Here is a 12,280-nt window from a genome sequence, read left to right as displayed (position 1 = left end):
CCAGATGAGTCACTGAAATCACGTTCAGTGGTATCAGGTCTTTGTAATCTAATGAATCATCTCCGCAATGAAAATAAACCTGCTACAGGAACTGGCCCTTAGACAGAACTAGACAGGCTCTGCAGAATGCCCTCAATTACTCTCTCCAGCCTCTGTTCTCCTTGACATATCACTTCTTTAACAATGTTAATACCTTCCGGTGACACCTCTCTGCTTTGATCTATTGCATCTTGTTTAAAGTTTAATTATCAGAGAACAACCTATTTTCAGAGTCTTCAGGGGACACCTGTCACCTCCATGGACCACCAACCGAGACCAGGTCCTTTGATTCTGAGTCTGAAAGGGTTTCAACTACACTTTGCTGCCTCACCATCAAACAGGATGATGCTATATCCTTCACAGGGTTGTTACAGGAGAAAAATGAAACTAATACAAAAATGCTTTCAAAGGACCCTGCAAATACAAGCTATTATCATTTGAAAAAACACAAATGGATCATTTTGCTATTCTTCAACTTTACCAAACAAAGTTGTAAATGAGACCAAAGCGCACTTGGTGGAAGAATTTCCCAAAGGGAAAAATTCTTGGTCAGCTAAAAGCTTGGGGGAACTCCTGCTTAACTATGGCTTTTATTTAAGCTCCCCAAGGCTATTACTTATTTCCAAAACAATGCTGATGCAAGAGATACAATGAAAAGAGGTCAATGAGGGCAGATTCCTCCCCAACTGGGACTGGGAGAAGTCTAGGGTAATCAGTGCATTATTAGTTATTAACTGATAAGTGAGGAGTCAATTGTCTGGATTACATAGAAGAAGTGGAGATCAGACACACACACACAGACACACACACACCCCCGCTGATTTATGAGAGAGAAAAAGGAGGAAGAGGGGGAGAGAGAATGAAAATGTATGATAAAGCCCCAAGAAAGAAGTATGTGCAGCAAAGAATTCCTGGATATTAGCAAGCGCCAGAGGCAAAAAAAGAACCTGTTCCTCCCCTACCAGCCACAAGAAGCATCTCTCCCTGGGAAGAGGGGCCGATCATTTCTTCAGGAGACTGATTACACTCACAATGACCATTCAAAAAGCTGACCTCCAATTATATTCATCACATTTCATTTCAAACTCTTCTTTGTCATATGTGTCATTCTCCAAGTTGGAGGTGGGGGACATAAAAGGCTATGTTATTATAGGAGATGAAACATCCTTATCTTTCAAAAGGACATGTTTTCTGCTAGAAATTTCTTTACTCCAAGAACGCTCACTTAAAAAAAATTCCTTTTGGCAGCAGAAAAACCAGAGGTAAATAAAGTTTAAGCTGGTCACTTGCTACACCCTTATACTACACGCCTATTGGTGTGTTCAAAGGCATGTCCACAATTAGGCTGTCAGATATGACATCATATCTACATTTGATAATAGATTTTAAAGAGATGAAAACCAAACCTTAAAGGGCAACTAGGAAAATACTCCCTTCCAATCTTTGAATCGTTATGTAAAAAGAAATGAGAACAGGAGGCTATTTCTTCTAAAGAAAGATCCGAAGTCAAAACACACAGTATGGATAACCCCATGAAAGGAATGGGAGTTAAGTCGTAAAAAGCAGGGAGGGCCAAGGTTATGCCAGAAAGTGCGCATAGGGCAGGCTCTCAACAAAGGCAGTGTCTCCTCCATCCATCCTAAGTGACTAGACTGCCATGTGGATGAGGGTTCCACTTCATTAGTGCTTTGACCCTTTCTCTGAATCTGATGACCTTTGAGCATCACCCCCGCCATTTTGTGAATAAGAGACTTTTTCTCCACAGAGTTCTCCTGACTTGGCGCCTTTTAAAGCAAGCAGAGACAGCCCCTCTCTTCCTACAAGCACTCTAGGAGAATACAAGGAGCAGCCATTCTGCTAGGGGGTGGGGATGGTTAGGCGGTGGGGGAGAAACAGCAAATGACCTAGTGTTGTATCTACCCTGGAACCTTCCTCTAAGACACACAGCCACCTAGCACTCCCCTGGCTACTCTCAGACACCACAGGATTACAGTGAGATATATGAGCAGGAAGCCTGCCATTCATGCAGGTAACTGCACACTTTTCTATGCCAAGGACACCTGCCAGACACAAACATTTAGAGATCTAGCCTCTCTCTTAACTTTAACTCATGCTTGTGTCTCTCCTCATAAGCCAGGGCCCAGGTGTCCTCTCAATATATAGAAGCTCAGTAACGATTTTTTTTCCACTTATTTCATCTGGATGCAGTGCAGAGACAGATCATTGCTTTGGAGTCGGGGGACACATGTATTCTAGTCATACTTCTGCTGTGAAAAAAGCTGTCTTTAGGCCAATCTCTTCCCCTCTCTGACCTCCATTCCCTAGCACCCTCACTTAATTCAGCTCTCCTTTCAAATTCTACTTCATTGGGAAGGTTTTTCTGACCACCCTAACATCTCATCACCACCCATCTCACTCTTTTACTCGAGTCTGCCTTACCTTTACATCATCATAGCACTTGACACAAATTTTCAATTGCCTTATTTACACATTTCCTTGTTTGCTGTCTCCTTGCCCTCCACCTCCTCACCTGCCAATAGAATTTGAGTTCTATTAAGGCAGAGATTTTTCTTTATCACTGCCTCCTTTCCACTGCTAGAGCCCTAGCTTCAGGGCACAGTGCCTATCACACAGTAGGTGCCAAAAGTATCTGTTGAATTAAAAATTAAAAGCATAGTAGATGCTCAATAAACGTGTATAGAGTGGGACAATTAAAGCGGTGAAATGGATGAACACAAGGTCCTTCCCAAAGTAGAAAGTCTACAGACCACAGCATCTGCACGTCCTGATAAGAATCTGGTACTCCAGCAGGCACTTCCACACCTGCTCCCAAGAGCCAGAGAGACAGCTCAGGCGTTTAGCTGCCCTGGGCTCCCAGCGCTCGGAGCAGGGCTACCCGGTGCCTCTCCGAGCTGGACGCCGGAGGGCAGTAGACCCACACTTACTGCTTCCGTCCAGCAGCAGGCCAGAGGCAGGGAGAATCCAAGTTCTGAAGAAAGGCAGGGCTCGGGTGTTCAATTGGCATGTCAGGAACGGCGCCTAACTGCCCCCTGACGTGAGGAGCTGTAGACTGCAGGACAAAGGGTTCAGTAAAGACTTCATTCAAAATTTGTAACATGGAAATCAAACGTGAACAACAGACCCCAAAACCATCTGTTCTTGCCAAAGCCAGGACGGACTCCATGGCCAGCTGCCAGAAGTGTCCCGTTGCTCTATACACACGAGGGGAGGGAGCCACGTTTCCTTGTAACAAAAGCCCATTATGTAAAGGGCTGCCAAATGCAATCTTCTTTTTGATGTGTTCTCTTTAATTAGAGTAATGTAATAAAATGATAATGATAATCTTTTGGTTTATGCTCATCCCAAGATCCCTCTCACCCAGAAAAAAAGCCAACTCCTGGCATCAAAGTAAGCTGACATTACAAGCTGATTATTTGCCTCTCCAAGAAATTTATCATTGTGACTTGCTAAAAGTACACTTTAATTAAAATACTGTACCCATTATAAACTGGGGCTTTTTTTTTTTAAAGAGTATAATTAAATCCAAAAATTGAGCACTCGGCTACAATATTAAAGGTTTGCATGAAAATACATATGGGCATATGTACATAATTTCTATTAAGAAATTTAAGGCCTTAATGAAAATCCAAAACCATTAATATGTGAATTTCGATTATGATGTCATATTCTATTGGTTTTGAATTCTTAGCTCCTGTAATGTACAGATTTAATTTTAACCATTCCTTCCTGTGAAATAACAGGTTTGATGCTCTTAGTAAATATAGTCCAAGTCTTATGCCTAAACAGATTTTCTTTATATTTCCCCCTAATTCACCAAACCCAGAATATCCAAATTCTACTCCCTAGGCACATCCTTTTATGGACTCCAGTGTTACACACAACCCCTCAGGCCACAAACTGCAGTCTGCTCAAAATACTAACAACCTCTATATATTTGTGTGGCAAACCAATAATCTCTAGCTTCAGAACACACCACTGCCTGGGACCTCTGAGAGGCTTCTGTATGGTGTTTCTTCTATAAAACTGCAGACCTCGCTGTAAGCTTTTGATGAATTAAAGTATTCATTTGGAACTAGATAAGCTTAGCAGGCTTGTCCCTACAAGTTCCTGTTAATAAAGTTGAGAGTGTTTCAACCCTCAGGAGGTAAAAAGAAGGAGCTGGTCCATCTTGGACTGTCGGAGGCAATCATTTTCAGACGGCCCCCTGATAGTGTCAGCAAATGTATCCCCTTTAGCATCACTTAAAGCAAGCTAATATAGGAGATTTCTCCATCTACATACGACACAGCAGAATGAAAGAAAAAAAAATAAACAGCTCTAAACTTACATAAATAGCTCCACAGAAAATTCAAAAAAGCAAAGCCTTTTCAAAAGCGCTCCTTTTTCCTATGCACAAGACATGTGCAGAAAGCTGGTTCCATTTAGCATTTTTACCCCAGCTGCCCTAGATTCACGGCACCTGGACAGGGTGTGGACACCAGTAAGCACTGCTTGGTGTCTGCTCCATTTTTAAACTTCTTATCATTTCTACAGAGGCTTTAGTTTTTAATCAAAAGAACAGGAAGTAAGCTGAAAGCAATAAAACACAGAACAGAGCAGGGCCTGTGAATTCCAGGGAAAAAACTTAAGTGCTAGAGAATGTCCCTAAGCACAAAGGAGGCCTCCTTTGTGTGAAAGTTGCTAAGAAGGAGCTGGAGGAGTAAACAGCTAAATATAGCTTACTGAACATACACAAAGTCTACACCAGGGTCAGTAACCTTTCTAGCCTGGAAGGCACCTGGGTTTGGGGACCGGAGGAGTGGACCATTCCTGCTGCTTTATTTTCCCTCCTCCTTCCTCCCAGTATTTCTCCAGCTTTCCCCTTTTTTCCCCTCCTCCTGCTTCCACTCATTGTCTGTTCCTTCTCAACCTTGTGGCAAAGGCCAAAACCAACTACCCTGAATTGGGGTTGGAAACCTGCATCCACAATGGCCTCAGCTATCTCAGAGCCTAAATGTATCTGAGCTCAAAAGCATATCCACTGTAAATGCCCTTCCATAGGACAGAAGGTTGGCTACTAAGCAGCAGAAGATGCTACTGGCTTCCTAGTCTAGTTTAAGGAATATGTAAAAATTTGGTGACTAGCAAGTAGGCAAACAAGTTCTAAGAGGCAGAAACAATCTTTGTTCTCACTCCTGTCGCACATTTTTGCATACCTCCATCTGAGTGTATCACGATGCACGGAAACTATCCATTCATCTCTTAGTATACCCCACTGGACTGTGAGCCCTTAGAGGCTAGGGGCTTTGTCTCTCTCATCTTTGTGTCGGAGTATTTACCTCAGAGCCTGACACACAAAGAGGCATTTGATGACTATTTAACTGAATCAAGCTCTGTTTTAGGCCTTCAGCCTAAAATCTGCCAACTGAAAATAATCTAATGTGTGGATCATAGAATGTTTTTAAAAACTTAGTAGTTAAGACACATATGATTATTCCAAGCAGAAAACAACTGATATAATCAAAAGAAGCAAGGAACATTCAAGAAGTTGTTATATTCGTCAGGAAAAATGTCCTTCAGAAACACTATCCTTTATCTGCCTGTCAGGAACCATGTTCTCCCCTTGTGGTAATTCACATAAAGTGGTCATAGTCATGAAAAACTACAAAGGCAGAGAGTCTGCTTATGCTTTCCTAGGATTAAATATTAAATAAATGGATAAGGGTCACACATGGTCCCAATTCCAAATTCATGTTGCAATGCCTGGTCAAGGTGGGGTGAGACAAGAGAAAATTTCCAGCTTCTATTCTGAACAACCTGGCTTTGGTCCGATAAGATAGATTGTCATAAAAACTATCCAGTGAAATGTAATTTTTCATTCAAATCTTCAAAAAGAAAAAAACAGTAAAACAACGTTACTATCTTGTGTATGTATCTAAATACTTATGGACCTAAAACTCTGTTTTAAAAAGGTTATATTACAAGTAATATAAATTACCTTGAAGCTTTTGAAAAACACATTATGTGCTAGAATACTATTCTACTTCCTTGTGGTGCTGTGATATGAAAAATGGTGGGTCAACCCTCTCATAAGGATCCCAGATAAACAATCATCATCTATATTGTACATGGAGTCAAGTACATTCCATGGAGCAAAAGTCCTCAGGGACATAGACTAGACCTATTTCTTAATAGTTTAATATTTCAGTAATTTATATTTTTACTTTTAAACTTAGAAGGCAATGAGAAACATTTCAACACGATCAAGAAACTTTCATTTCTGAATGCTAAAGTAGAAGTACAAAATCAACCCTAAGTTGATACACTTTTTTAAGTATGAGTTTAAAAATAGCACTTTCCACCATATATGCTGCTGCTGCTAAGTCACTTCAGTCGTGTCCGACTCTGTGTGACCCCATAGACGGAAGCCCACCAGGCTCCCCCGTCCCTGGGATTCTCCAGGCAAGAACACTGGAGTGGGTTGCCATTTCCTTCTCCAATGTGTGAAAGTGGAAAGTGGAAAGTGAAAGTGAAATCGCTCAGTCGTGTCTGACCCTTAGCGACCCCACGGACTGCAGCCTACCAGGCTCCTCCATCCATGGGATTTTCTAGGCAACAGTACTGGAGTGGCTTGCCATTGCCTTCTCCCACCATATATGACAAATCCTTAAATGTGCCTGAAGACAAATGTACTGACAAGTTAGACATTTGTCATAGTAATACCAAGAAAGGGGTGCACTGGGAGAAAACAAATGGTTTTCAGTGAAAACATGGTAATTAGGAACTGGCTATACATTATCTGGGATTCAAAACAGAAACTACTTAGAAGGAAGCCTACTTAAATTCTGGAACATTCTCTATTCCTATAGATCAGTTCAGTGTTTATTTAGATGAGGTTTCTCTAATATCCACTGCTACAATTACTTGGGTAGTCACCAGTCAAATTAGGATTTCTGAGGACACATTTTTTTTCAAATTATCCAAAGCTTAAGTGGTACAATTTATAAACTGTCAGAGATAACTTTTTCTTTTTTGTTCAAGAAACCATAACGCTGTCCGCTTTGCCTTCACAGTTAACCTAACTAAATCTCATCACTACTACTTTTGAGTGACCACAGACAAGCCCAGTCCTACCTTGTCTCAGGATAATCTCTGAAACCAGGGAAGCTAGTAGAAAGCACAATGCTCAGCATCAAGTCTCCCTGGGCTTCTAGTCCTGCTCTGACATTTTACTCCAGTTGCAGTAAGGGAGCCTTTAGTAACTCAATGAGATTTACATACCTCGGTCAGTTCAGGGAATCCTGCGCCTGTCCTTGACACTCTATCTTGCCTGACTCAGTTCTTGTCTTGATTTCCTGGCTAGAAATCTAGTTCTTCTGGATTCCCTTGCTGCTGCTCCTTATGGTTCTGCCCTTAGAGTCAGGGATTAAAAATCCATGTTCTTAACTAGAGTCAGATGGGCTCAGCTGAAATCAGATATCCCAATTGAGCACAGGTCTATCTCCCCTCCTAGACTTTGCACTCAAGAACAAAGACCTTACTATATTCATCTTTATTCCATAGAACTAAACACAAGGCGCAGCATATAGAAAGCCTAGAGAGGACTAAATCAGTAGACCTCTACCATGTTTATCATTTACTGCCATGTTTACTTGAACCGATGTTACCCTCATAAAGCTAAACTTCTGGAATTTTCTCTGATCACCAGCCCCATGTTCCCTGAATTTCTTTAAATGCTTAGGGACAAGTTTCTTAGGTTTTGTATCTAAAATAAATAAATAATTGTTAAATCTTAGTTCTAGTCTTCTCAAGTCTTCTCTCAAATCTCTCAATGTTATTAAGAAAAAAATTCCTACTTCCTGAAAAAAAATTCTAAGAAATTTCCCGATAACTCATGTTTATAAATCTTTTCTCAATAGACTAAGTTTGTCAAAACATCAAGAAATCCCTTTTTATAATGCTTCTTTAGCACAGGTGAAGAAAGGTCAACTTCAAATTCAGCTGGAGTTCAGTAACACATTAAGATGGTACATTTCATTTTATATTTATCTGGCAAAAATAACAGAGCAAACCAGCTTTCCTTCACTGAAAGATCAGACTGTTAATAATTAAAAGAAATGCTGGTCAGATAGATGGTACAATGATGGTGTTCATGAGAGAGGAGATCCTGGTCTATGTGTCTTCAGATCTGCTGGCCCATGTTGAAAGGGTCCCTTGGCATGACACTACCTCCCCCTTTTGTATGCTTTGCTTCTCAAAACTTCTACCTTAATTGATGCTGGCAAGGGAAGAAGGAGTAGGGCTCAGTCCTCCAACAGCCAGTACCAAAGCTCTTAGGTATTGTAGACAGGCATTTGAACCCCATGGGACACAGGATGAACGTGCTTATTTTCAGGAACTTGTCTGATCCGTCGAGCTTGTTTATTTACCTTTCCTGAATAGAACACAGACACTATCACACTGCCTGCGCTTTGTATGTGGAACAATCTGCAATAATGAGTTTTGTAAACAGCTAAGTTCAACTATTGCTGTTGTTCCTGTTTCTGCCATAACTATAATAAACATATTTATATTATACACACACATATAAATATATAAATATATATACGCACACACTTTTTTTGACCGAATGGCATGTGGGATCTTGGGGTTAGTGTTAGGCATGTGGGATCTTAGTTCCCTGATCAGGGATCGAACCTAAACCCCTTAGAGTGGAAGCGCAGAGTGCTAATCACTGGACCACCAGGGAAGTCCCAATAAACACTTTATATTTTTTTAAAAGGCCAAAAACAAACAAAAAAATTACCTAAAAATGCATTCCTTGAACACTACCCTTTGCCTGCTACCTTCTTTTAGAAAGAAAATCGTCCTTGGAAGTGAGAGCCATTAGGTCCTCTAAACTTAGGTAGAAATTAGTATAATCTGGTGCTTCCTTCACTGGACAGAGCTGGGGTGGCATATAGAAGATGAAAGTGTGCAAAAAAGGGTGGAGGATGTTTTTATTTCATCTCAGGCCATCACTTGTTAAAGCAGGACATGGTACAAGCAGATAAGTCCTCATAATTTGTGGGTCCCAGTGCAAACAAGGCTTCCCTGGTGGCTCAGTCAGTAAAAAAAAAAAATCTGCCTGCAATGCAGGAGACCATCTGCAGCATAGGAGACCTGGGTTAGATCCCTGGGTTGGGAAGATCCCCTGGAGAAGAAAATGGCAACCCACTCCAGTCTTCTTGCCTGGAAAATGCCATGGACAGAGGAGTTTGGTGGACTACAGCCCATTGGGTCTCAAGAGTCGGACACGATTTAGTGACCAAACAACAACAGTGCAAACAAAAATGCAGGGCATCCTTTTGTTTAAAAAATTAAGAATTGCTTCCGGGCAGGTAACATTCAGCCAGCCAGTTGGGGCGACGGGCTCTCCGTCCTAGGACCATGGCCCAGTTTGTCTGTAACCTCGCGGAAGGCCCCGGCGCTGGTCATGCTGCTGTGACTTACTCGAAGCCTCGATTGGCCACATTTTGGTACTATGCCAAGGTTGAGCTGGTTCCCCCAACCCCTGCTGAGATCCCTACAGCAATTCAGAGCTTGAAAAAAATTATCAACAGTGCTAAAACCAGTAGCTTCAAACAGCTCACTGTTAAGGAAGCTCTACTGAATGGTTTGGTGGCCACTGAGGTGTGGATGTGGTTTTACGTTGGCGAGATCATAGGCAAGCGTGGCATCATTGGCTATGATGTTTGAAGACCAATTTTTAACACGTGATTATATTTACTTTATTATTCAAGTGTTCTTGGACCATGTGTGAGCAGACTGCTATTTGAATAAAATAAGACAATGTGTCAGAATCAGTGTTTTCTCTATCAAACACTACATGAAAGGTCACAATTTCTCTTGATATTTAGTCGGGTTGTCTTTTGCTTTAATATATTAATACAGCTCTAAATGCATGCCTTTGCTTAGCTGGCAATTGGAAAAGATATATATGAGTATACCAATCTGGTACCTGTATAAATGCGGTTAACTTTATTTTGAAGGCTTGAAATAAATGATATTTAAGCTTTATTTCTAGAAAAGCTGGGGGGAGGGAGGCTTTGAGAAAATGAGAACTTGCTCCAGTAGGAGAAATAATAATACCATGTGCCAAGCATGATACAGTAAAATCACATAGCATTAAGAATACAATTTGGACTGTGTTTCTTTGCAAAAAAAAAAGAGAAAGATCCCTTTGACAACACCTTTTTGTCAGCTTGAATATAGCCTCCCAAAAGAACACCATGATGATAATCTGTGTATCTTTGTAACATCTTTAACATTAGGACAGAGTGAATGAGAGCAATAACATATTTTTCATCTGATTTTGATATTTGTTATATTATTAATCTGTCCAGTTTTTAAGGACCTATCTTCGCAAAAATAAAATATCTTATAGATATTTAACAGGGTTATGATTTAGTATTGTCTTTGGGTCTAAATAGTACATTATGTCCTGAAATAAATATAAGTGATTGATATAAAAAAAATAAAAAATTAAGAATTGCAAGTGGACAACATTTAACCAAGTGCTATGCCCTCCTAGAAAATCCCTGGTAGGCTGCAGTCCATGGAGTCGCTACGAGTCAGACATGACTGAGCGACTTCACTTTCACGTTTCACTTTCACACATTGGAGGAGGAAATGGCAACCCACTCCAGTGTTCTTGCCTGGAGAATCCCAGGGACGGGGGAGCCTGGTGGGCTGCCATCTATGGGGTCGCACAGAGTCGGACACGACTGAAGCGACTTAGCAGCAGCAGCAGCAGCATGCCCTTCTAAGCGCAGGGCTCCATATGATTGTGCATGCGTGAGACCTAAGTCACTTCAGTCGTGTCCAGTTCTTTTTGACTCCATGGACTATAGCCCACCAGGCTTCTCTGTCCATGGGATTCTCCAGGCAAGAATACTGGAGTGGGCTGCCATTTCCTACTCCAGGGGATCTTCCTGACCCAGGGATCAAGCCCACATCTCCTGTGGCTCCTGCATTACAGGTGGATTCTCCACTGCTGAGCCACCAGGGAACCCCCCTGTATGACTGTACAGGTTGCATATTCCTGGAGACTAGAAGGTCAAAAGTCTGAGACTAAGGGAAAAAAGGCAGAATTTTCCACTAGCACTTTATCTAACCCTCTGTCTAAAGGATGAAGTGAAAGTGAAAGTCGTTCAGTCGTGTCCAACTCTTTGCGACCCCATGGAACTGTATAGTCCATGGAATTCTCCAGGGCAGAATACTAGAATGGGTAGCCATTCCCTTCTCCAGGGGATCTTCCCAGGGATGCCACCCAGGGATTGAACCCAGGTCTCCCACATTGCAGGCAGATTCTCTACCAGCTGAGCTGCCAGGGAAGCCTCAAAGGATAAAGGATAGGCTCCACTTTTTCCAGGGTGACCTGATGGGTCAGTGTGTCAACCCAAGAGAACGTGAATAACTTTACAGAGAGGTCTCTGCTCTCTTACCAGTTTGCTGGGAGCCACCTAGAATTGGCAGCACCCTTCTGAACAGAGCTGGCCAACTGACCTTGCATTTTCTTTGACCTGTGATACCTCTAATCCCTTCTTTCTTTGGCCTCCCAAAGACTGACTGCCTTGGGGAAAATGAGTTTGTACAAAAAAAAGTAACAGACAAAATAAGGGGAAAAAAAGAATCAAATTCAATAATTGGAATAGGTAAAAATAATTATGTCTCCCGATGATTAGATGGCTGTTTTGGCTTCAAATGATCACCTCTACCATCTGAGATGGCTTTCCTGGTGACTCAGCTGGTAAAGAATCTGCCTGCCATATGGGAGACCTGGATTCGATTCCTGGGTTGGGATGATCCTCTGGTGAAGGGAACGGCTATCCACTCCAGTATTCTGCCCTGGAGAATTCCATGGACTGTATAGTCCATGAGATCGCAAACAGTTGGATACAACTGAGTGACTTTCACTTCACCATCTGAGAATTCCCCAGAATCAAAGAACTTACTCAATGTTCCACAGAAATGTTCATCTTCTCAACACAGAGAACATTTTATAAATACATAGACCAGCCCAGATATTACAGATAATAAATCAGGGTGTTTAGATTTCGGGGGACATGAGCAAAGAATTCCAGGTTCCACACTCAATCTGAGTTCATCCACTGTATTATAAAACTCAAGCATGCAGAACTCTGAAGATATTGGTTATTATGGTATCTGTCAACCTAGCCTTAGGGGGTTCATTTTGTTC

At 41.6% G+C, this 12,280-nt stretch overlaps 1 protein-coding gene and 1 pseudogene across 1 annotated transcript in view; one reads left to right on the top strand and one right to left on the bottom strand.

Annotated features, from left to right (window-relative positions):
• Window positions 1-12,280, bottom strand: part of GPC3 (glypican 3) — a 459,253-nt gene that overhangs the window by 264,223 nt on the left and 182,750 nt on the right. The window lies entirely within an intron of this gene.
• Window positions 9,469-9,907, top strand: LOC129564594 (ATP synthase F(0) complex subunit g, mitochondrial pseudogene; annotated as a pseudogene).

The sequence above is a fragment of the Moschus berezovskii genome, chromosome X (genome assembly GCF_049115385.1).
Source record: "Moschus berezovskii isolate FMDL1 chromosome X, NW_MosBer_1.0, whole genome shotgun sequence".
NCBI classification, from domain to species: domain Eukaryota; kingdom Metazoa; phylum Chordata; class Mammalia; order Artiodactyla; family Moschidae; genus Moschus; species Moschus berezovskii.
Note: the sequence above shows the minus strand (reverse complement) of the source record. Positions and strands in the feature narration are given on the sequence as shown.